Source organism: Scyliorhinus torazame, chromosome 6 (genome assembly GCF_047496885.1).
Source record: "Scyliorhinus torazame isolate Kashiwa2021f chromosome 6, sScyTor2.1, whole genome shotgun sequence".
NCBI classification, from domain to species: domain Eukaryota; kingdom Metazoa; phylum Chordata; class Chondrichthyes; order Carcharhiniformes; family Scyliorhinidae; genus Scyliorhinus; species Scyliorhinus torazame.
In genome coordinates, this window is record NC_092712.1 from 281,757,550 (window position 1) to 281,784,614 (window position 27,065).

A 27,065-nucleotide genomic window follows, 5' to 3' on the forward strand; every position below is an offset into this window, starting at 1 on the left:
GAGTGCAAGCCACATTTCTACAGGCCAGATAAAGCGCACCTGATAAAGGCTTCCCGTCCCTTTGAGCGCCTCAGCCTGGACTTCTAAGGCCCCTCCGCTCCACCGATCACAACACGTATTTCCTCAGCATGATTGACGAATACTCCCTTTTCCCATTCGCCATCCCCTGTCCCGACATGACCGCGGTCACGGTCATTAGAGCCCTCGGCACCATCTTTACACTGTTCGGTTTCCCCGCCTACATACATAGCGATAGGGGGTCCTCCTTCATGAGCGACGAACTGCGTCAGTTCCTGCTCAGCAAGGGCACCACCTCGAGCAGGACGACCAGTTACAACCCCCGGGGAAACGGTCAGGTAGAGAGGGAGAACGGAACGGTCTGGAAGACCGTCCTACTGGCCCTATGGTCCAGAAGTCTCCCAGTTTCCCGCTGGCAGGACGTCCTCCCGGACACCCTCCACTCCATCCGGTCGCTGCTGTGTACAACAATGAATCAAACGCCTCACGAACGCCTCCTTGTCTTCCCTAGGAAGTCCTCCTCCGGAACGTCACTTCCGACCAGGCTGGCAGCCCCGGGACCCATCCTGCTCCTGAAAGCATGTGCGGACGCACAAATCGGACCCGTTTGCCGAGAGTGTTCATCTCCTCCACGCAAACCCTCAATACACCTATGTGGCGTACCCTGACGGCCGACAGGACACGGTCTCCCTGCGGGACCTGGCACCCGCCGGAGCCCCGCACACCCCCCCAACACCAGTGACCCCCTCTGGAGCCACGCACACCCTCCCAACACCGATCGCCCCCTCCCTCCCGCCGGCCCACCCCACAGCCGCCCCCTTCCAGGGTGGATCGGTCCTTCCCCCGGCCCCAAATTGGGATACTGAAGCGGGACGAGACATCGCAATGCTCCCAGAGACGGCGAGGCCGGAACCTGCGCCTGCATCACCACCGGGGCTAAGACGATCGGCGAGGACAACCAGGGCACCCATCCGACTCATCAAATCTGTATAATTAAGCACAAAATGCATCTGTAAATAATTTTTTTGGTTTGGTTGCCCTGTAAAAATGGCATTGTAAGTAGTTAATATCGGAGCATAGCCGCCGTATTAGCGGCATCCTAGGTACCGACTCTGGAAACCCCTACCACCATATGGCCCACTACCCCGCTGGGTTCCTTTTTAACAAGGGGTGAATCTGGTGGTATGTATTAGGGATATTAAGGTACCCTGGGATGCCGAGAGGCTATTAGTAGATAGACACTGGATCCCGATTGGATCAGGCCGCCTGCTGGCTCCACCCAGTAAGGCGGAGTATAAGAGCCCGGGTTCTCCCAGCAGCCGCATTCTGTAACTGTGCTGCTGGGGAACAAGTCTGCGTAATAAAGCCATCGTTCGACTCCTTCTCATCTCGTCTCATGAGTGATTGATTGTGCTACAGCAGGGAAGGCATCCGCCAGCCCACCCGCTGTTAGGCCAATCGAAGCCCTGAACTAGCAACTGAAGCTACAGACCTAAAGCGTTCCATTGTCACCTTCCCTGCCACACACACACACAGAGTACTCGCTCAAGATACAAGCTGCATTTTTGTCATGAGGCGGTAGCACAACTGGCTAGCACTGTGGCTTCACAGCACCAGGGTCCCAGGTTCGATTCCCCGCTGGGACACTGCCTGTGCGGAGTCTGCACATTCTCCCCGTGTGTGCTTGGGTTTCCTCCGGGTGCTCCGGTTTCCTCCCACAGTCCAAAGATGTGCAGGTTAGGTGGATTGGCCATGCTAAATTGCCCTTAGTGTCCAAAAAGGTCAGGAGGGGTTATTGGGTTATGGGGATAGGGAAGAAGTGAGGGCTAAAGTGGGTCGGTGCAAACTCGATCGGCCAAATGGCCTCCTCTACACTGTATGTTCTATGTTCTTTGTGAGTGTCGCTGGCAAGGTCGCTATTGTTACCCATCTGTCATAATGGCTTGAGAAGGTAGTGATGAACCGCCTTCTTGCTAACTATAAAAGGAAAGACCTTGGATTTTGATAGCACTTTTCATGACCTGTAGAAGTACAGGAAGAGATCGTGAAAAAACTGGACTGGACAGAAATCTTTTACAGAACAGAGATACTTAGAAGGGTGGTCTGACCAATGTAGAAATGACACGTGGTTTAGATAGGATCCATCTCTGATTGCTGAGGTCGTGATAACCTAAGCCCTGGTCCCAATCATCCTTAGGGATGTGAGCGATGCCAAAAGATTGGAGTATTGTACACGATGCAGGAAGAGGCCTTGTGGCGCAGTAGGTAGCATCCCTGTCTCTGACCTAGAAGCTCTGATTTCAAGTGCCACTCAAGGACTTGATAGTCAAGGAAGGTGTGTTCACAACATGACCATAAGACCATAAGACATAGGAGCGGAAGTAAGGCCATTCGGCCCATCGAGTCCACTCCACCATTCAATTATGGCTGATTTCAACTCCATTTACCCGCTCACTCTCCATAGCCCTTAATTCCTCAAGAAATCAAGAATTTATCAACTTCTGTCTTAAAGACACTCAACGACCTGGCCTCCACCGCCCTCTGTGGCAATGAATTCCACAGACCCCCCACTCTCTGGCTGAAGAAATTTCTCCTCACCTTTGTTCTAAAGTGACTCCCTTTTATTCTAAGGCTGTGCCCCCGGGTCCTAGTCTCCCAAACAGATTGAGTATGAACTTGTAAATCCTTCCCACAGGCGCCAATGGCAGCACGGTAGCATTGTGGATAGCACAATTGCTTCACAGCTCCAGGGTCCCAGGTTCGATTCTGGCTTGGGTCACTGTCTGTGCGGAGTCTGCACATCCTCCCCGTGTGTGCGTGGGTTTCCTCCGGGTGCTCCGGTTTCCTCCCACAGTCCAAAGATGTGCAGGTTAGGTGGATTGGCCATGATAAATTGCCCTTCGTGTCCAAAATTGCCCTTAGGGTTGGGTGGGGTTACCGGGTTATGGGGATAGGATGGAGGTGTGGGCTTGGGTAGGGTGCTCTTTCCAAGAGCTGGTGCAGACTCGATGGGCCGAATGGCCTCCTTCTGCACTGTAAATTCTATAATTCTATAATGGCAGGCGATACGAGTGAGAGAGATTTCCGGTCATCCATGTGAAAGTGTTCTTTCCGGGTGTTGGAAATCACGCTCCATAGTTTCAGGCTATCACATACATGAAAAACTGTATTTTACCATCGAGGCTCGGGCTCTTTGGGGAACCAGTTGGCTGAGGGGCTCATGTGGATCAGACTGGTGCTAACAGCATTGGTTTCAATCCAGCTGGGGTGAATTTGGACCTGCCACCTTGCCCTATCCATGGTGGAGATCGTGGCACTGTGAGTTGAACCTGAGAAGACGAGGAAGAAACGTGAGACCCCCTCTTCAATAAAGTTAAGAGAGATAAATCCTGCGGCTAAAGGCCTTTCGGCCTATTGTATGTTGGTTGAATTGGCTGGGGAATGATTGCTGAGATATTGGTAAGAGTAAACAATAATTGGCTTATTGGATATAACAAAACTACAGACAGATATACATGACGAGATATTTCTCTGCCTAAGCATTCCACCTCGCAACTCTTGGTCACATGTCCCTTACATCATTATATGGGCGGTGCCGTTTACACAGTCCCTGACATCAACCCTTCCAACTCTAATTGTTGTTGGGGAATATTTAGAGACAATAATTTGAGAAACAATTAATTGTCCTTTGGAAAAATATGAGTTAATCGTGTCTGACTAACTACGAATTCCACAGAAAGGGTTGATGAAGATTTTGCAGTTAATGGTGTGTGGATCGAAGTTCAGAGAACGTTTGATAATGGATCCAATAATAACCATTGGAAAATAGTCTAAAGGACTGAAGGGACAGTGACATCATGGAGATGGCTATGGGATAGAAATGAAGTGCAGTAATGAAGAGTTGTTTTTGAGAATAGAGGGAAGAGTTCAGCAGTCTCCCATTTCAGTCGCTTTTAGGACCACTACTTTTGTTGTACATCAATGACATGGCTGTGAAGGGCATAATTTCAAAGTTTACAGATGAGACAAAACTTGGAAATGTGGTGAACAGCGAGGAGGATAATAATAGAGTTCAGAAAGGCATCAACAGACATGGTGAAATGGGCAGACAAATAAGAGATGCAATTTAACTTTAACATTCAAAAGGGAATTGGATTTATCTCCTTTAAAAAGGTGAATCCTTTCTGTGGAATTCATAGTTCAGGCTATGGGGAAAAGGCAGGTAAGTGAGAGTTATTGACTAACTATTTCAAAAGCCAGCACAGGCACGATGGCTTGAATGGCCTCCTGTGCTCTGCCTTCCCCCTCATATTGCTAGTGAAAGCTTCATAGATAATCTGAGGCCATGACGCCCTCAACAAAAAAGTGCTGGACAAAGCCATGTTTCCAGCCATGCGACTTTTGAAGAAAACAGCTCTCTGCCAATGTTACCCCTTCAAATCGAGGGGGCTGGATTCTCCGTTCCTGAAACTAAGGGTGGGATTCTCTGGCCGCGACCGCCCGGCGACTGGAGAATCCCACCTGAGGTCAATGGACTTTTCCATTGGCCGCGCCTCAACCGTGGCGATCATACGGAGGGCGGGGCGGAAGAATCCAGCCCTAAATGTTGACGCTGGCACAGGATTTGGGGAGTTCCACGACAGCAAAACTGCCGCCTAACCTGAACCGATTCAGCGACTGTGATGGGACTAGCACTGGTGCCACATGGAACACAATCGATTCCAATGAAAAACGGTGAGGGATTCACCGGGTTTGTGATTGACACACGGGAGGCTGACAAGCTGCAGCTGCATATACAAATTACAATCCCCACATACACCCATCCCAGCCAACAAGGTGGCACTGGTTGTGCTGGAGTGCGCCCTTCCCGCTGATGGGTCAGCTGGGGCCAGAAGGCACCATGGGGAGCCCTGGGGGACACCTACATGACTCCACCAGGATAAGCCCACCCGCCGATTGGTAGGCCCCGATTATGGGCCAGACCACCTTGGAGGCACCCCCCGGAGTCGGATCCTTCCTCCCCCCCACCAGGCCGCCCCCCGCAGCATGAACGCCAAGGTCCCGCCGGATAGGACCACACGAGAACGACGCCGGCGGGACCCGGCCGAACTAGGCGGGCACTCAGCCCATCGCGCGGTTGATTGAAGCAGGCTATTAATTGGCCACACAAACCTTAATTGGCTCAAGGGCAGGCAGCCCAACACCCATCCCAGTGCTGGTTAAATATCAGAGGAGGCAGATAGGGAATGTAGCCTCTGCCATCCCACCTGAATTTACTCTGCCCCACCCCCCTACCTGCTAGACTGTTCCCGACGAGGCGGTGAAGGGGCATAATATTGTGGTCACTGAGAAAGTGATGTAAAGGGATTGCTTTCTATTACTCATTTTTGGGATAAGGTTCTGTCAAAACCTGCACTTATTGTCCATCCCTAGTTGCCCTTGACAAGGTAGGAGTGAGCTTTCTTCTGAAACTGCTGCATTCTATATGATAAAAGTAATAAAAGTATGCCAATAGGGAGATCCAGCATTTTGACTCAATGACAGTGAAATGTGTCCATGTTGTGATTCTCGGGAGGGGAGGGGTGCGGTTGCGGGGGAGGGAGGGTCGGCGGGGTGGGGGGAACTTGGAGGTGATGGTGTTCCCATGTGCCTGCTGGCCTCTGTCTGTTTATGTGCTGGAGGTTGCAGATTTGGGAGGTGCTATCCAATAGTGTCTGAGTCAGTATTCTATTGGACTAGGTTAATTTCCACTATGAAAATCCAAGCAGATCTGCTTGATTTAATTTGTGGAAAAGAAAATGCCTTCACTGAAGTGGTGCAACTGCTAAGTTGCAATTATATTAAGAGTTTCCAGCTTTGCTTGGATTTTCTTTACAGGGCTGGCAAGGTCGCTAATTTTTGCGGTACCATTTCATATTTCTAAAAAATGTTTGCCAGCTAGATGTGTTGAGGCAACAAGTGTATCTTTGTTCTCACACACGTCCATTTCCTGCTTGCCAAAACAACCAATGTCTGTTTGGTTGAGACTGACAGAAGGGAGCGGTGTTGCCAAGATGCTACAGTGCCAGAGTGTAATTGAGCCTACTGGGCTGTTTTGAAGCTTAACAGTTCATTCGTGGGCTGTGACACGTTTGCCCTTTCTGCCTCTCTGCCATAATTACCCACCGTGATTTCAAGGAGACCAAAGTAGGCCTTACTGCTTGTGTCTCCTCATAATCTCATAGCTTTCATTGGACAATAAAAGAGAATGGCTGATGTTGCAGAGGCTCTGGACTGTGAGGTGTTTATTTTGGCCCAGTATTATCAGACAGCCTATAATAGATGCGGAATTAATGGTTCTGCTTGCCCTCTTACATAAAAAACGACTTTTATGTAACCTTGACACATTCCAGAAAAGATCCGCTCCCTTGTGATTGTCAGACAAAGCAAACCGAGTATTAAAGATAGAAATGCTGGTCAGAGCTTCCTCTAGACAAGAATCATTTTCAAACACATGGTAGATCAGTCCAGAACAATTGTGATAGTTCAGGTGATATTTTGCATCCTTGGGATAATATCAAAAGTGTTCCTGTACTTCCAATCTCATGGAGCCCTGTTTAAATTATTTCCCCATTTAATTAATCTATATTTCATCAATATTATTGTTAATCCAAATTTTAAAAAATCAAAAATGATGGCAAAAAGTTTATATGGCCAGCAGGCACATGGGAACACCATCACCTCCAAGTTCCCCCCACCCCGCTGACCCTCCCTCCCCCGCAACCGCACCCCTCCCCTCCCGAGAATCACAAAATATTTTTGTGTTTGTCCAGCTGTATTTGGCTCTTTGGTGTTATGAACGGCCCCACGTAATGTTGTCAAAAAGATGTTGTTCCGGACGAGATCCGTTGATTTGTCACCGTCCGTCTGGGATACCCCCAGATTATGCAAAGCCGGGTGAGAAGGGGTGACTGGCTCTATGCCTTTATTCCAGCCATCCTCTGCTGTTAGCAACAAAGGTTTAATCTAACGAGCTTCCCCATTCCCTTAGATATCTTGGGCGCGATTCTCTGACCCCCCGCCGGGTCGGAGAATCCCCGGGGGCTGGCGTGAATCTCGCCCCCGCCGTGTCCCGAATTCTCCGCTACCAGAGAATCGGCGGGCTCCCCCCCAGCCCACGATGGGCCGAAGTCCCACCGCTGTCAACCCTCGCCAGCCGGTGTGGATTGAACCACCTACCTTACTGGCGGGAGCAGACGGCGCGGGCGGGCTCCGGGGTCCTGGGGGGGGGGGGGGGGGGGGCACGGGACGATCTGGCTCCGGGGGGTGCCCCCGCGGTGGCCTGGCCCGCGATCGGGTCGCACCGATCGGCCGGCGGGCCTGTGCCGTGGAAGCACTCTTTTTCTTCCCCCTTCGCCCTGGTCTTCACTATGGTGGAGGCGGAAGAGACCCCCTCCACTGCGCATGCGCGGGGATGCCGTGAGCAGCCGCTGACGATCTCGCGCATGCGTCGCCTGGCGAAGTCCTTTCGGCGCCGGCTGGCGTGGCACCAAAGGCCTTTCCCGCCAGCCGGCGGGGCGGAAATCACTCCGGCGCAGGCCTAGCCCCTCAAGGTAAGGGCTTGGCCCCTAAAGGTGCGGAGAATTCCGCACCTTTGGGGCGGCGCGACGCAGAGTGGTTCCCCCCACTCCATTACACCGGATTCCCCCGCCCCGCCGGGTAGAGGAGAATCCCAGCCCAGGTACTGACCCAATAGTTACGTTTCAAAAGGAGCCAATTTAACTAGGTTGTCTTGAGTTAATAAAGAGCACGTTTATTAGCTACTACAAAGATAAGAAGAAATAGGGCAGCATGGTAGCATAGTGGTTAGCATTGCTGCCTTACAGCATCAGGGACCCATGTTCAATTCCGGCCGAGGATCACTGTCTGTGTGAAGTTTGTACATTCTCCCCATGTCTGCGTGGGTTTCCTCTGGGTGCTCTGGTTTCCTCCCACAGTCCAAAGATGTGTGGGTTAGATGGATTGGCCACGCTAAATTGCCCCTTAGTGTCCAGGGATGTGCAGGTTAGGATATGGGGTTACGGGGGTAGGGTGGGTGGACATGTGTTGAATGCTCATTCGAAGGGTCGGTGCAGACTCAATGGGCTGGATGGCCTCCTTCTGCACTGTAGGAATTCTATGATTCTATGAAGTGGTAAACAACACATGGATCTACATTTGTATGGATTAGAAGTAAGAATTGAGTCCAATAGTTAGTAAATGTAAATAAAATGTAATGCAGAACAGTCCTTGATTTGCGAGGTGTAGATGATGCTTGTGCAGCTATTAAAAATTGATACCAGTATCAACTTCTAGTTGAATGGTTGATTCTTCCATTCATGTGTTCTGTGGTTTGGCAGAGATGTTTCAGTTCTTTTTCCAGCTGAGATCTATTTTTGCTGGCTGGTTGACTTCCACGGTCATAGAATCATAGAATTTACAGTGCAGAAGGAGGCCATTCAGCCCATCGAGTCGGCCCTTGGAAAGAGCACCCTACCCAAAACCACATCTCCACCCTATCCCCGTAACTACTTAACCCCACCCAACCTTTTTCGACACTAAGGGCAATTTAGCATGGCCAATCCACCTAACCTGCACATCTTTGGATTGTGGGAGGAAACCGGAGGAAACCCACGCAGACACGGGGAGAACATGCTGACTCCGCACAGACAATGACCCAAGCCGGGAATCGAACCTGGGACCCTGGAGCTGTGAAGCAACTATGCTAACCACTGTGCCACCATGCTGCCCAGAGAGAGAGTTTTAGATTCTCTTGTGAAAAATAGTTATTTTATTTTTCCAGTGCACAGATCACTGTATCACACATCTTCAGTGTGGAAAATATTCAGCTGTCTTTCCTCATAGCAGACACCACACACACACAGACCCACAGGGCAGGCACAGGCAGGCCAAGCAGTGGGCAGCTATCTCAGCTAGCTTTTAAAGCCCCTTCTTTGTGTGTTCCAACTGTATCCATAATCCACTAGTCGGTCTAGGGAGACAATTACACTCAAGGTCCATTAGATGAGATAGCCATTATGTTCCTTCGTCTTCACCAGAAATGGTAAGAGATCTGTCATGATATTCAAACACACACATCATGATGGACACACTAACAGGCAAATCAGAGTACACAACACCACAACCAATCACAGACAAGAACACCAACCACATAAAAAGCACGAGCACGACACCTGGAGGTCAGTAGGTCTGGGGAGAAGGAAGCATGAAAGAGCTGTTGAAACACCACAAGCAGGGAGCCCCCCCACGTGCAGAGTGCAAAGACCAAGTTGTAAATAGTGAGTTTAAATAAACAAGTGTTGTACCATATGCAACTGTGTTGGCTCTTCTGTGTGTTAGAACACCCAACACCACATGGTACAGGAGTGGATCGATACCTGCCTACCAACCTGCCATTCTGGACATGGACCACACCGGCAAACCGCAGCCGATGCAAGTCACGGGGAACCTAGGCACCAACTGGAAGCTCTACAGGCAGCGATTTGACCTGTACATCCGTGCCACCGAAAAACAGAATGTCTCGGATGATTCGAAGATTGCAATGCTCCTCTTCTACGCAGGCCCCCACCCAAATGATGTCTTTAATTCACTGGTGTTCGAGGAAGGCGAAAACCAGGCCAAATATGACACGGTCATCCTCAAAATGGACCAGCACTTTCAAACTGAAGTAAACGAAACTTTCGAAAGATACATCTTTCAGCAACGCCTGCAAGGTAAGGAGGAGCTTTTTCAACCCTTTTTGACGCACCTCCGGATTCTAGCGCAGTCCTGCGGTTACGGCACCACCACAGAGTCCATGATCAGGGACCAGATTGTTTTTGGCGTTGCCTCCAGTGGCCTACGCCAGCAGCTTCTTAAAATAAAGAGCCTCACCTTAGCGTCTGCTGTGGAAGCCTGTGTCCTCCATGAAAATGCGACCTGCCGTTTTGCCCGATTTCAGGCGTCCGAGTTGGCACGGAGGGGGTCCCCAGCCGTCGAATCGGCAAGCCAGGCCGCCCACGACGTTGAACGCATCCAGGCCGTCGATTTCTTCCCGCCCCACGGCCCGGACGACAGCGGCCGCTTCCCGCGCTTTTCGCGGTCTCCCGCGCAGGTGCGCGCCAAGAATAACGGCCACAACGAGGGACGCACTGCGCAGGCGCGCCCACCGCAAGATCGCACTGCGCATGCGCAGTGGCGCAACGAACGCAGTGACGTCATGACGTGCAGCAAGTGTGGAGCTCTACACTTAAAAGGGCAATGTCCTGCAAAATACCAACAGTGCAACAGATGTGCCATGATAGGCCACTACGCAGCCCGCTGTCGTGCGGCTCAACCCATGGATCCGGCGCATCCTCGACAACCTCGCACACGAGTCAGGACCGTCCAGCCCACGCATCAAGACTTCCAGTTAAGTGATGCAGATGACCAGGATGACTTCAGAGTTGCCGTCATTGATGTCAACAAGGTCAATGCCATCAATCCAGACGATGAGTGGTGTGCCACCCTGACGGTCAACCGATCGCGCGTCGCCTTCCGTCTGGACACCGGCGCATCCGCCAACCTGATTGCTTACTCTGCAGTCCAGGCCATGAAGGTCAAACCACTCATCACACCATCCCGGCTTAAGATGGTTGACTATAACGGGAACGTTATCCCGTCCGTAGGATCTTGCCAGCTACAGGTGACTCACAAGGGGTACACGGCCACACTCCCCTTCGAAGTTGTGGGCTCATCAAAGGACTCGTTACTGGGCGCACAAGCGTGTAAGGTCCTTCACCTGGTACAGCGCATCATGTCTCTCTCTCCAGATGAGATATCCGACTTCCCGGATGCTGAGTTCCACGCGAATCTCCATTCCCTCCTCGCTCACAACCAGGAGGTTTTTGAAGGCATGGGGACATTGCCACACACGTACAAGATTCGACTCAGACCGGACGCCATCCCTGTCGTTCACGCACCTCGCAGGGTTCCTGCGCCTCTCAAAGACCGCCTCAAGGCACAACTGCAGATTCTTCAGGACCAAGGGGTCCTATCCAAGGTCACGGAGCCCACGCCATGGGTCAGCTCCATGGTCTGTGTAAAGAAGCCCTCTGGCGAGCTCCGTATATGTATAGATCCAAAAGATCTGAACAACAACATCATGCGGGAACACTATCCCATCCCAAAACGAGAAGACCTCACCAGCGAGATGGCGCGAGCCAACATATTCACTAAATTGGATGCGTCCAAAGGATTCTGGCAGATCCAACTGGACCCGGCCAGCCGAAGACTATGCACATTCAACACCCCTTTTGGCAGATTCTGCTACAACCGGATGCCATTCGGCATCATTTCGGCATCTGAAGTATTCCACCGCATTATGGAGCAGATGATGGAAGGCATCGAAGGGGTACGTGTATATGTGGACGATATCATCATTTGGTCCACCACTCCGCAGGAACACATGCATCGTCTTCGACGTGTCTTCACCCGCATACGGCAAAATGGCCTGCGTCTCAACCGTGCGAAGTGTGCTTTCGGCCAGACGGAGCTGAAATTCCTCGGGGACCACATCTCAAGGTCCGGGGTCCGTCCCGATGCAGACAAGGTTAGCGCCATCACAGCCATGCCACGACCGGCTGACAAGAAGGCTGTCTTAAGATTCCTGGGCATGGTCAACTTCCTTGGGAAGTTCATTCCCAACCTGGCTTCTCATACAACAAACATGCGCCATCTCGTAAAAAAATCGACGGAATTCAACTGGCACCAGTCGCATCAGCAGGAATGGGAGGAGCTCAAGCACAAACTGGTCACGGCACCAGTGCTGGCCTTCTTTGACGCGACTCGCCCTACAAAGATCTCAACAGACGCCAGCCAATCTGGTATTGGAGCGGTACTCCTGCAAAAAGACAGCACGTCATCATGGGCCCCGGTTGCGTATGCCTCACGAGCCATGACCCCTACCGAACAGCGCTACGCGCAAATCGAAAAAGAATGCCTGGGCTTGTTAACTGGACTGGACAAGTTCCACGACTATGTGTATGGCCTGCCACGATTCACGGTCGAAACTGACCACCGCCCCCTGGTCAACATCATTAACAAAGACCTGAACGACATGACTCCTCGCCTCCAGCGCATCTTACTCAAACTCAGGAGGTACGATTTTGAACTGATCTACACTCCGGGGAAGGAACTCATAGTGGCGGACACTCTTTCCCGAGCAGTGAGCACACCACCAGATGCGGAGGGGTTCGTGCGTCAAATTGAGGCACACGTGACTCTGACAGCAGCAAATATGCCAGCTGATGATCCTTGTCTGGCCCACATACGCGCAGAGACGGCGACTGACCCTCTGCTGCAGCGAGTGATGCGCCACATGACGGAAGGGTGGCTAAAAGGGCAGTGCCCCCAGTTTTACAATGTGCGAGATGATCTCACCAATATAGACGGGGTCCTTATGAAATCGCATAGGATCGTCATTCCACACAGTGTGCGCCAGATGATTCTTCGTCAACTACACGAAGGCCACCTGGGTGTCGAAAAATGCAGACGAAGGGCCCGGGCGGCGGTATATTGGCCGGGTATTAATGAAGACATAGCCAACATGGTGCTCAACTGCACAACCTGTCAGAGGTTTCAGCCGGCGCAACCTCCGGAAACACTTCTACCACACGAGATGGTGACGTCCCCCTGGGCGAAGGTGGGTGTTGACCTATTTCACGCGCTCGGCAGAGATTACATTGTTATTATAGACTACTTCTCAAACTACCCGGAAGTCATGCCTCTCCATGATCTGACGTCGTCCGCAGTCATTGGGGCCTGCAAGGAAACGTTTGCTCGCCATGGCATTCCAAGGACTGTCATGTCAGACAATGGACCTTGTTTTGCCAGCCGTGAATGGTCGTCCTTTGCCGCAGCATATGGTTTCACTCATGTGACATCCAGCCCTCTGCATCCACAATCGAACGGGAAGGCTGAAAAGGGTGTCCACATCGCAAAGCGGCTCCTGTGCAAGGCGGCTGATGCCGGATCGGACTTTAACCTTGCCTTGCTGGCCTATCGATCGGCCCCGTTATCCACGGGCCTCTCGCCAGCGCAGCTACTAATGGGTCGCTCCCTCAGGACGACGGTACCTTCCGTCCTGGCACCGACAACAGACCATGAGGCGGTTCTTCGGGACATGCAACTGCAGCGTGATCGCCAGAAAGGTCGGTACGACACACGAGCGACGGACCTGCCCCCCCTGTCCTCCGGAGACAAAGTACGCGTCCATCAACCGTATGGTGGCTGGTCAGCACCGGCCGAAGTCCTCCGACAAGTGGCTCCCCGCTCGTTCCTGGTTCGCATGCCGGATGGTTCCGTGCGTCGCCGCAATCGGCGCGCCCTTCGCCGACTTCCACGTTCACAGCCACACAACACGCCAGATCCTCAACAGGCTTCCGAGGATGACTTTGTGGAGCTGCCGCACATCACGCCCTTTCCATCGCCACCCATGGCCATGCCTGCACAGCAGCCGGTGGTTCTTGATCCACCCTTAAGGCGGTCAACCCGAATTCGTCGCAAACCCATTAGAATGGACTTATAATACAGTTCATATGTTTAATAAGTTGGACAATTTTACATGATAACCTGTTGTTGTTTATCGTTCCAGATGTCGTCTGACTGGACAACTGTTCAAAATTTTTTTTCTTCTTCTCTCGTTCGAATTTCTGTTATGTTATGGTACAACTGGATTCATGTGACGCACTCGACATCGCCCCATGTACATAGTTCCGTCATAGACACATGCTGCACACGACACACACACACTCTTAGATGCACTCACGTCACGATCATATTTATTACCACGTAGGCACATATCTTTGTAAAAAGGGGGGATGTCATGATATTCAAACACACACATCATGATGGACACACTAACAGGCAAATCAGAGTACACAACACCACAACCAATCACAGACAAGAACACCAACCACATAAAAAGCACGAGCACGACACCTGGAGGTCAGTAGGTCTGGGGAGAAGGAAGCATGAAAGAGCTGTTGAAACACCACAAGCAGGGAGCCCCCCCACGTGCAGAGTGCAAAGACCAAGTTGTAAATAGTGAGTTTAAATAAACAAGTGTTGTACCATATGCAACTGTGTTGGCTCTTCTGTGTGTTAGAACACCCAACACCACAAGATCTTGGGATGTAAAAAATTCCATTTTACTCCATAATAACATTGGGCATTTTGGGCTATGTTTTCTGGTTTTCATTAACTTGCACAAAAAAGAAAATGCTGATAAACATTGGCATAATGTCAAAAGACCTTCCAGTAGAATTCTTATCCATGTTGATTGTTACTCTCCCCATCCCTCCAAAATGAAGCCAATTTTTATTCTTACTACTCATCAATGTTGAACCTGTGCAATATTCAGCAGCTACCAAGTAACATAAAGTAAAAGCAAGAGCTTGCATTTATCTAGCACCTTTCATGATATCAGATTGTCCCAAAGCATTTACAGGCGATTAAACACTTCTAAAATATTGGGGAAAATAGGGAAATGCTGTTGGAGCTTTTCAACTTGCACTCATCAAGACAGGCACAAGAGGCAGCACGGTGGCGCAGTGGGTTAGCACTACGGCCTCACGGCGCTGAGGTCCCAGGTTCGATCCTGGCTCTGGTCACTGTCTGTGTGGAGTTTGCACATTCTCCCCGTGTTTGCGTGGCTTTCGCCCCCACAACCCAAAAATGTGCAAGCTAGGTGGATTGGCCACCCTTAATTGTAAAAAAATGAATTGGGTACTTTAAATTTATTTTTAAAAAGACAGGTACAAGAATGCCAAATTTAAAAGGAATCAACGAATAGAATGCAAAATCCTAATGAATATATATTTTTTAAAAGACTTGTGACTAAAAGGTCTCAAAACCTTTGGGTTTGTTTGTATAGATGGATTTTTAATGAGGTATTACAACCCCTGAAGTTAAAGAAATGGGTTAAGGGGTTAATTCTGAAAAATAGTAGATGAGCTTTACTGTTACCTCGCGACAGCAGTCCAGTGACGGATGCAGAAAAGACAAGAGTTGGGAGAGGGGGTATTCAGGGTGTGCGTCAGAAAGGGATGACAATGATTTTTACCCCTCTGAGGAGAAAAGTGCATGGCTACTGGAACATTAGTTAACTGAATAGTCCGTGTTTGACTCAATAAAGTGATCAGGTTAGCAGAGGTGCTACTGGGAGACTGAGTTAAGCGAACCTTACTCACACCTTATGGGGGATGTAGCCGACATGTCTGCCGGTTGCCACAAAGGTAGGAAGGGGGCAATGTCATGGGTGAATTTGAAAACAAAGATGAACATGTTGAAGCCAATACAACCTGAACAATTGAAGCATTTATTTTTAAGAATCTGTGTTAAAAGATTAGATTCAAAGCAAGTGATTCAAAGGGATGCAGAGGTCCCTCTAAGTTAGCAGAGGATATGGCACCATCTGATAACAGCCTCCCATGAAAGGAGAAAGTTGGCAGACGGTACAGGCAGGTGTGTTTTCCTGCCCTTGGAATGCAGACCATTGTGTGACTGAAATACTTTTCCTCACAGACCGTCCTATTTTCAGGCTCTTTCCTTCGATGAACCTTATTCCTTAACTATAAAAACATGTGCTGTTTCCATAAACGGACCGATGGCGTTCCATTCCTCATGAGGATTGAATGTATTTTCTCTCTGTTCCCATGGCGACGCACTTTGTCAAGATGTATCAAGGGCCGTGGATTTGATGTTGTGGTTAGGAAATATGTTTATACAAATAAACCAACAGACTTATTCAACACTTTAAGACGTACGCTGCTCTTGTTTTAAAGCGGAAACACTGAGCCGAAAGCGTGTTGCAAAAATGCGTTACAAACTAAACCCAAGGAACCCAGCCTTATCAATCTCCAGACCTGGTGGTGGAATCTAGGGGGATTATTGAACTATGGAAATATTGAAGCTGAAAGCAAATTACTGCGGATGTTGGAATCTGAAACAAAAATAGAAAATACTGGACAATCTCAGCAGGCCTGACAGCATCTGTGGAGAGAAAAGGGAGCTAAAGTTTCGAGTCTGGATGAATCTTTGTCAGCGCTGACAAAGCCTAGCTCGTTGTCACATTGGGGAGGGACATAGGCCCCGATCTGTGAAAGGCCGGTTTCAAATCTTTTAGGCCTCAAAGTCCAAAGCGTTTCTGCCTCTCTCCCCACCTAACCTACACATCTTTGGGCTGTGGGAGGAAACCGGAGCACCCAGAGGAAACCCACGCAGACATGAGGAGAACGTGCACTCTCCACACAGTCACCCAAGGCCGAAATCAAACCCGGGTCCCTGTCGCTGTGAGGCAGCAGTGCTAACCACAGTGCCACCATGGTGATGAATGGAAAGGGTACGAGTGGGGAGTGCGTAATACCCCGCTGCACTTTCCATCATGCACCAGAATGCAGAATTGTCAATTTTAGTTGCTGTTTAGTGAGATTAATAGTGGAGTTGGATCTGATTGCATTCCAGGCACAGAACAAGGGACAGTAAGCATTAAATGCAGAGTACACTCTGAGCCTGCCTTCCCGGTGCTGCCACATTAGCGAAGGGGGTTTTTCAGGCCTCTTGGGCAGCTGCTTAAAACAAGTCTTACACTTTTTAACTAAATTATTGAGAGACCAAGTGGCTGTATTAAGGTCTGTTGCAGAAATTGATTTTGATAAAGGCGGCAGGAGCCAGGCCCACTCCATTTGGATTCCTTAATGCTCACTGCAGACTGGGTCAAACTGTACACTATCCAATTCCAGGCATTTTGTGTAAATATTTTTGCATGAGCTTTCTAATTCTGCATGTCCATTAGCCTGTTCTTCCCCTCAGTGTTTGCCACAGAATGTTTGAGGATCCTTCTATCGACACCTGCTGACAAATCGTTTCCTTAGAAATGTGATCACTTCTGGCGGAAAAAGCCAGACTTTGTTTTCCTCCACTTGAGTTCTGAATTTAGTCGTTTGCGGGTATGAACAGTGTATATTTTCAACAGCACTGGTCTAAAGAAATAATCCAAACAACTAAAAGAATGCAACGTGAAACACTGAAGTTCCTTCTCAGCCAGAATGAACTTGTTGCCTCCCAATGTGTACAGTTCAGCTTCCTCTTACTTGTGTTAGGTCAGCAATTTCTCAATCCGGTTCACAATGTGAGATCTATCCTGTTTCTTTTTAAATACAGAAAACAACAAGCTGTTTGCCAAAGTAACCTGGTAGAAATGCTGAGAAAGGTCTCAAACAGTCAAGAAAAATGTGAACTGCCTTGTCGCACTGGCCGGAGTACAGAGTGTGCATGTTGGATTTGAAACTGTTGTGGGCAGATTTTGGACAGCTGCCTTGCACGGTGTGTCCTGTGCTTGTCTGTCATAAAGGAGGCTTTCAGTTACAAATGCTCAACTGGGCTCAGAGCTACATCTGTGCCTTCATTTACGATCCCACCTAATTGCAGTGTTTTCATGTTACATGAGATTATGCCGTTAAATATTAACCAACATTTGTCTTCTCGCAATAGATAAAATGCAGAACCCTTGGGATCGTGTTAGATTGTACGCTACATGGGATACATAATGAGGAATTTGTGCTTCATCATGACTGCAGCAGGCTAGAATTTTGTCCATTCTGGTCTATTTGCGCTGCCTCTTTGTGGAAAGGCCTGTTGAGCTTTCTGGAAGCAGTCCGTGCCCTCTGCAATCTGCTGCAACACCCACTCAAAAATAATGCTCAACGCTACGCAGGACAAAGAAGCCTTATTGGCACCTCATCCGTCATTTCAAATATCCATTCCCTCCACCCACTGCTCTAAGCGGTTGAAGTCTGCTCTACCTACGAGATGTACTGCAACGTGGTGCCAAGATTTCTTGGCCAGCTCAAAGTCATCACCCTCACAAATCTAGAAGGACAAAGTCAATAGGCCCATGGGAAGACCAACAATGGCAAAGTTCTCCGCAAAGTTCACAACATCACAACTTGTCTGTATATTACCATTCCTTCAACTCACTGAGTCAATATTCTAGAAATCCTGTCATGGGAATCACTCTGCCCTCAAACTGAATATGGCTTTTGTATTTGAGATGAAGCACTGAGCAGTGTTGGAAACTCTGCTTCAGAATCATAGATTCACAGAAGAATCATAGGATCCCTGCAGCGCAGGAGGAGGCCATTCGGTCCATTGAGTCTGCACCGACCCTCTGAAAGACCACTCTACCTCGGCCCCTCCCCTGCCATATCCCCATAACCCCATCACCTCACTTAACCTGCACACTAAGGGTCAATTTAGCTTGGCCAATCCACCTAACCTGCGCATCTTTGGACTGTGGAAGGAAACTGGAGCACCTGGAGGAAATCCAATCAGTCATGGGGAGAAATTGCAAACTCCACACAGACAATCACCCAAGGCCAGAATTGAACCTGTGTCCCTGGAGTTGTGAGGCAGCAGTGCTAACCACATCCATCAAATGTAGGCAACGGTTCAACTTCAAAACTATATATTTTTAAATGCTCAGCGTCTGTTCAGCCAATCGCGGATTGGTTTCTCCAATGTTGGATGAAACCAACCTGTGATTGAATGAGCAGAACATCATCAGTTGCCGAATAATTTTTGAATATCTTTATTTCTGGCTGGGACAATGTGGAAAGATAAATTGAATGGGAGCGGGTGGGTTTGAGGTGGCAGGAACCAGGGCAGCAGGGGTGGTTGCCTACTCAGCCCTGGCCTCAGAAAGCAACCTGGGCCCCGACCTTGGATAGGACCCAGGCCCTGATCTCAAACTCGTACAGCGATCATTGATAAATACCCCTAGGTATTCCATGAAGGCCTTGGTAGAATAAAGGGAGCAAGGGCAAAGACCCCGATACCCTACCCAAATATTTCAGGACACGGCCAATCCCATACACTTCATGTACCAAAGCAGAGACTGAACTCAAACGGTTAGAGAGCCTCGGGAAAGTATCACCAGCGCAGTCAAGCAAAACAAGTCGGTTTGCCTTTGAGGGGCCTATAAACTAATGGTTAATAAAGCCTCATGTTTAGATTGGCACCCATACCATGCATAGACGATTTCATAGAATTTACAGTCCAGAAGGAGGCCATTTGGCCCATCGAGTCTGCACCAGCCCTTGGAAAGAGCACTCTACCTAAGCCCACACCTCCACCATATCCCTGTAACCTAGTTAAAAAAGAGCACCTAGCAAACTAGGGGGTTTAAGACAATTTTCTGACAGACATCCAGCTCAAACGAGAAAACCGTCTGCTCCAAGCTGGTGAAGTGTAAAAAAAGGCTTACACCTCATGGAGGATAAAGTTAAAGCCATCAAAGAGGCACCAATCCCATGAAATATGACAGAATTAAAATCCTTCCTAGGCCTTGTGAGAAATTTATCCCAAACTTGGCCACTTTATTGTCACCCCTGCACGCACTGTTAATAAAAGCACGAGACGTGGTCGTGGAAGGTGTTGCAGGATGAAGCCTTTGTGAAGGTGAAGCAGTAACTATCATTAAACATCCTGGTTCATTCCAACCCCAAGGGAGAACTGGTATTAACCTGTGATAACGCTCTATATGAAGTAGGGGAAGTCCTGTCCCATTGATGGGACAATGGCACAGGTACACCTGTAGTATATGCATCCAGAACCTTGGCGGACACGGAAAGAAGCTATCCTCAGTTCAAAAAGGAAGGATTGGCTGTTACTTTTAGGGTGAAGAAATTCCACCCATATTTCTTGGGCCAACATTTCATAATCGTATCAGACCATAAACCCCTGCTGGGCCTTTTCAAAGAAGATAAAGCGTTTCCCCCATCACCTTGGCTCAGACCCAACGTTGGGCATTATTGTTAGCCGCCCATGAATACTCTCAAACACTACCCAGGAACAGACATTGTCAACGCAGATGCCCTGAGTTGCCTCCTGCTGCCCATGAGCTTGGCCCCACTGCCGGCATTGGAAGAAGTCATCATGATCTTGAACTTCCTGGATACTTTGCTAGTACCTGTGAAGCAGATTCAAGCATGGACCCAGAAAGACACCACACTGGCAAAATTGTATCACATAACCACCAGTGGCGGAATCCGAGGACACCCCACGGATCACATGACACCCTCCCTCACTGAACAACAAGAGCTCAGTGTGAAATCAGGCACCATTCTGTGGGGAGCCTGCGTGTTTGTCCGCCCGCCCAGGTTGGTGCCCAATTCTGATGGAATTTATTTTGATCCCAGACCAGACCTCAACAGTGGTGAGGATACTGGACAGAAACCCCTATATTTAAATTAATTTATAATACTTCGCTCCAGGAGTGATTCCATGCACAGCTGGGTTATAGCATATTGAAACATACTTTATTACTAACACAGAATTAAAATATCTTGAACAGCATACAAGAATTTAGTTTACAATTGTCCATTAAACAATGCTTAACAATGACAATAATCCACTTTCAAATACAGTTAGCAGACCCTGGAACACTTGCTTTATTGAACAGTCTTAGATAAATTCCTTTGAGAAAGAGAGATCCTTCAGGGACCAGCTTGCAGATTCTTGCCTGTGTCGAAATACTGTTAACTTCCCAGCATTTGGCAAAAAGCTGCTTGTCTGTTGACCTGCCCCATCTCCAGGCACGATTGGGCAGAGAATCGTGCATCAGCCAAAAATCGAGGCTGGCACTGGGCGAACAACCGAATGCCATACTCCGGTGCCTCAACAACGGTGTGAATGCATTCTAACTTGCATGCACAATAAATGCTGTCCTGGTATTCTCTGGGGCTCCCACGATGCTCCGTTTCCGCCAGGAGGAATTACCGATAGGGAGGTTCACATGTGGTTTAGAAAATTGAGAACCAGGTGCAGTGGGTGCTGAGGGAGATAGAGGAGGTAGGTCATGTTCTCAGAGGCGCCACCGTGGGCTGCTGGTCCTGCGCTGGCATGGCTGGCTGGAAGGGGGGGGGGGGAGTCTTCCAGGCCAGGCAGGGGAGTAGCGTGGGGTGATCAGGGGATAGGCCGTGGTATTGGGTTGTCCTCATGGGACCGGAGTGCCCAGGCACGGACCGCCATCACCATGGCCTGCATGGCAGCAATCCTGCTGCACATCCCACTGACCGCACAGTGTCGTCCATGGTTGCGTAGAGATACACTGGCCGTATGGGTGCACCCATTCCACCTTCCCTCCACCTGCCGGTGGGGCATCATGTGGCCCACCCAAAGGGACCACTCATGATAGCCCGTGCAGGAGGGTGCTGGACGGGGGCCGTGGAACTTATTGCTGGCATGGTTAACGGCAGCCACCAGTACCCCCAGAAGCCCTGTGGTGCTGGACACCGGCGGGACCAGCGTGTGGTGTAGAGGTGTAGAGGGCAGAGTGCGATGGGGAATCGCCAGGGATGTGTTTGGGGATGGGTGAGAAGGACATGCTGGGCAGGGTCTGCAATGCTGGCCAGAGCCACTGTGCAGCCTGTTGGAACTGGTTAGGCATGGGTGTACGCACCATGCTAACATGTATGCCTTTCGCCCCCTGCAGACAATGGATTCTGGAATCCAACAAGGAATGGTTGCCAGGGAGTGATCAACGGGACGCATGCCCCCCTACAAGCACCAGCGCTTGAGGGGGTGGCTGTCACAAACCGAAAGGGGATCCACTCGATGAACGTGCAGCGGGTCTGTTCCATGGGATGAAGGACGGTGACAACCCGCTCTGTAATGAGCTCTGGTGAGTGCATCGTTTGACAACACTTTCCACCATCTACCTGCGGGACCCCTGCATGCGAGCTGGCCATTCCATCACACGGTCCCACCGAGCCCGTGGGCGTGGCAGTAGTGGGGACGGGGCACGGGGTTTTGGGAGGGGAGGAATTGGGTGGAGCGGGATGGGAGTGGGGCCATGTACCGGTGCGGTGAGCAGTGGCTGAGCTGGGGGCCTTAGCCCATGCCCACCTCCAAAGGCCATCCACCCCACGCCACTGCCCCCCCACCCCCTGTCCCCTCTGCAGCCAGCCCAACCCAGCCCATCCCTCACTCACACCTTTGTGACAGAGCATCGAGGCATTTGAACATTTGTGAACAGGTGTTTATTGTGAACAGGTGAACAACTTTCTACAGATTTGTGCCCGAGCCCCTAACGCTATCCTGTATGCTGCACCCGTGCCAACTTAACTGGTGTCTAACGTTCTGGCCTTACAGGCCCTAACGCTCCGTCTAGGTGGTTCCCCAGACTGCACATCAGGGGTGGAGGTGACCTGCTGTGATTCATGCCCTGTGACCTGGGTCCCTTTGGCAGTCGTCCTCTGGAGCGACTGGCCCTGGTTGGACCTGGCAGTCTCTCAGCTGTCCCAGGTGGCGTGGTATCACCCTGTTTTGCCCACTGCCCATTTGATGCACCAATCACAGGAGGTGGGTGGGGGGAAGTCTGAAGTGCTGTGGTGTTCCAGCACCAGGGAGCAGAGTGGCGCAGCAGATGTGTGCTGGGCCCATGACCCAGAGGTTGATGGATCAAAACCATTCTCTGCTATGTATGTTTTATGGGTGGCACGGAACCACAGTGGTTAGCACTGTCGCTTCACAGTACTAGGGTTCCAGGTTTGATTCCCGGCTTGAGTCACTGTCTGTGCGGAGTCTGCACGTTCCCCAGTGACTGCGTGGGTTTCCTCCGGGTGCTCTGGTTTCCTTTCACAAGTCCTGAAAGACATGCTGTTCACTGTTAATGTAAGCCTATTTGTGATACAAATAAAGATTATTATTATTACCTCCCCTGTGGGGTTAACCGGCATGAACTCCATTGCCTCCTCCTCCCTCTGGGAGCACGAATGCTCTGGATTACTCCTTGGGATGGGGGTGTGACCGGAGCGGAGTCCAGGGGCTCCCTCGCCACCTGGCACTGCCAGTCCTGAAGGCCCACTCCTGTGTCGACCAGTGTCTCAATGCTTGCAGCCATGGAGCACAGGGAGTGGGCCACCTCCCTCTTGGACTGACTCAGGTCAGCCAGCGTCCGGGCAATGCCGTCTGCACTCACAGCCATGACCTGTTGTGACTGGACCAAGCTCTGGAGCACTGCTGCCGTGTCCAGGTGGCCCTGGTACATCGCTCCCGGTGACAGCACCGCTCTGTCATATGCCTTGGCCACCTCGCGCACAGAGTGCCCCAGGCCTTGGCCTTCCACCCCAAGGTCAATCAATACCTTCGCCCCAAGGCCTCAATCACGGTCGCCACCCATGGGACGTTGGACTGGGTGACACGCATGGTGGGCACCGTGCCCTGCTCCTGCAGGCGGTGGACTCCTCCAAGTGCAGCTTCAGGTGCTGGATGGCCGCTGACACCCCCTCATGTAGTCCCCTGCTCTGTGTCTGGATCTCCAACATCGATGAGACTGCCCTTTCCTGAAGCCCGAGAACCATCTGGATGGCAGCTAGTCCCTGGGTACGGGCCGGTCTCCGATCACCTACTGTACCGCTGCACGTGTCTGGTGTGCACCAGATAGTGCCCCATGAGCTTCCTCATCAAAATGCCCAACCGAGGTGAGTGTCTTTGAGATGGTGGAGGGTGTTGGAGACAGCAGTGACGAAAAGTCGGTGTTGTGCCCAGGCTGGTGCTCCGGGGTGTCTCGGGCAGCCATTTGGCGGTCCCATCGCTGTCCGGTGCTGCCTTGTCGCTCGACATGTCCTGGGGATGTGGCCAGGGGCGGGGGGTATCCACAAGGGCCCACCTCATCGTCAGGTGTTCTTGCAAGACACAAGACATGACGCATGGTTTGATCGTGGTTGGGGTTGTGGAGGTGTGGTGGGGTGGGTGGAGATGGTGGGGTTCTGGGGTTGGGGTGGTGTGGGGGTGGTGGGCTGCTTGGCTGTCATGATGGGGTGGTGGGCTGCTTGGCTGGCATGATGGGGTGGTGTGGGGGTTGAACCAAGCTTGCCATAGGGTTACCACAACTTAGAGGGGGTTCACTTGATTCCCCGATGTGGACCTCCACCTCGGCAACTGCACTCTCTCCGGGCCCGCAGACCAGGTCTGGTGCCCGCCGCTTTGCGACTGTGAGGGGCCACTGGTCTTCTCTCTCTTTCCCTGTGGTTGTACAGACTGTGTTAGGCAGTCAGACGCAGGCAGGGGGTGGACAGCAGGTGGCCTTTGTGAACAGAGCACCCGGCCATGGCGGGCGGTATGGGTGCTGGCATGTGATGCAGGATGGGGTGCGGGCAGTCTGCCAGCGTGTGGGGTTCAGTTGCCCTCCAGTGAGGGGGCGAGGGTGGTTACGTGTGTGGGACAGGAGCTGGTGCCAGGAGCAAGTTGCTGGCTACTCACCCTGGTGGCCCTGAGGAGGTTGTGCAGCTTTTTCCGGCACTGCTGGTCGGCCCTGGCAGTAGAGTCCACGATGCTCACGGCATTGCCACCTGCATCCAGGCCAGTGTACGGCAACAGGTGGCAGCCTCCTTCCCACCCAGGGAAACACGGTGCCCCGCCTCTCCTCCATGGTGTCCAGCAGGATCCCAAGCTTCGCATCCGCAAAATGGGTGCCGCTCTTCAGGTTTCCATCTTGTTGGCTGGAATGAGCATGTGTGACGAGTGGGGTGCTGATATGCGGCTGCAGCTTGTCAGCCTCTCGAATGCTAATCCCAACCCCAGCGAATCGGACACTGTATTTCATTGGAATCGCACTAGTTCCATGTGCGCCGATGCTAGCCCATTAACAGACCCTAAATTGCTCTGGGACCGGTGGAGCTTCGATGGTTGTGGATCACCACCGATTCAGCCCTGGCGTCAGCACATAGTCTCTGAAATGGAGAATCCCGCCCAATGTCTCTACTTATCTACTCCCCAGGGAACCTTCTTTATATAAACAAAATTCCATGAGACCAACTTCAGGCAAACAGTATACATGGTTGGAATGAATGATGATTTCATTTTTTATCATGTTTTAATTGCACCTTTGCAGCCAAAAGGCCTGGCTGTCTTTCAAACTTTGTCAAAATTCCCCTTTTGGTTCGACTTGAACCAAATCTACTGCTGACTTGACTCAAGATTTAAGAAACATTGAAGTCTCCATGCTCCAGCCAATTTTGTTCAGTTCCATTATTTGGTCATTGTCACACTGCTGATTGTGGATCTTACGATGGACCTACCCTGTTTCCCAGATTACAACAGTGACTACACTTCAAAAGTGCTTCATTGAGTGTAAAGCACTTTGTGATGCTAAAGGCGCTGTACAAATTCAAGCTCCTCCTTTTTCATTCTCTTTATCTGAAAAATTGACGTTCTTCAACATCAAACATGTTGAGGGTGAAATTGGCCTTTGTCAGTCATGTGAAATAATGCACATAATGAATCAGTCACCCGTTTTACAGCGTAAGCATTTCCACAATAGAAACGTGTTTAGGTGCAATAGGGACTGCTGATCACTACAAGTGTGCTTCGTGGTCCTGGCGATGTACAATTTCACCATCCTGATTGCCATGTGACCAGTTTCGCAGTTTCCTGGTTTAATATGCTGTTCCAACAGTGGTGTAATTGACAAAAGAGCCAGAGGTCAGAGATGAGAAGACTTTATTTTAATCAGCGAGTTGTTATGATCTGGAATGCACTGCTTGAAGAGCTGGTGGAAGCGATTCAATAATTTCTTTGAAAAGGAGAATGGATAAATACTGGAGAGGGATAACATTGCAGATCTATGTGGAAAGAGCAGAGCAGTGGGAGAAAGTCAATAGCACTTTCAAAGAGTCAGCATAGTCAGGGTGACCTAGGTGACCTCCTTTTATGTTGTAAGATTCTATGGTGTCCTTCCTTCTTATTCCACACATTCACTTAAGTATAGCATAAGTTGACTTTTGCTCCAGTATCAAAGTTCATGCAGAATTACATCAACTTTCTGTTCTCTTCTAAATAAGCAGCTTCAGACTTGGGGGCTTGGATGGTTACTTCAAAGCTCTCTCTTGCTTCTGCAATCAATCTTAACATCAATAAACTATGATTCTTAGAAATGCTGATATAATCATGTAGTAAAAGTCTTGGACCTATAATCTTCTTGAATAAACCACCTACACTTAATACAGAGCCTGGCGCTTGCCAGTCTGGCTGTAATCTAATCATCACAATAATTTTGTGTGATGAATTGCTGAAATGATATTGAGTGCAGCGCTGAAGGGATATTGCATTGTCAGAGGTGGCAATTTTTGGAAACAACTTGGACTGGATTCTCTGCACCCCGACACCGAAATCGCGTTGGGCGCCTGGGCGGAGAATCCAGTTCCACGCATGGAATTGGGACCGGCGCCGGTTCCTCGATTCTCCGGCCCCCGAAAAGCGGCGTACTCGGGGAGTACGCCACGACGCGTACCCCACACCTGTGACCATTGCCAGAGACCCGCCCCGCTATTCTCCGCCCCCGACTGGCCAAAGTCCCGACGGCGTGGACCACTCATAATCCTGCCGTTCGGGATGCTCACGTGGCAGGGGTGGGCCGATCGGAGGGCAGGATGGGCCTCATACGTGACGGGGTATTTTTGAGCGGGCGGTCCGGTTCGGGCGCACGGCCGATCGGGGGCACTGTTTCCGCGGTCCAGCTCCGTGGTCTGAGTCCACCAAGGAGCACGGCGCGGCTGCTAGAGGCCACCACCGTGCACATGCGCAGCCTCTGACCCGGAAGTGCAGGGGGCCGTATCGGCAGCTGGAGCTGCGAGCTCCATGACAGCTGCCTGCTAGCCCCCTGCAGGGCTGTGAATCTGTGACCTTTTGACGGCAGTTTTTCTGGCGTACAAGGCCACAGTTTTCACGACGGTGTGGGGACAATGTCCCTGAAACTGAGAATCCAGCCCAAGAGCAAGAAAGTTACCCCCCCCCCCCACCTCACATGTCTCTGCCATTATTTCTTTATTTGTTTATTTTATTCATTTGCGGGATGTGGGTGTCGCTGGTTAGGCCAGCATTTATTGCCCATCCCTAGTTGCCAGCAACAGTGAAGGAACGGCAAAGTAGTTCCAAGTTGAGGTGCTGTGTGACCTGGAGGGGAACCCCCAGGTGGCGGGGTTCCCAGG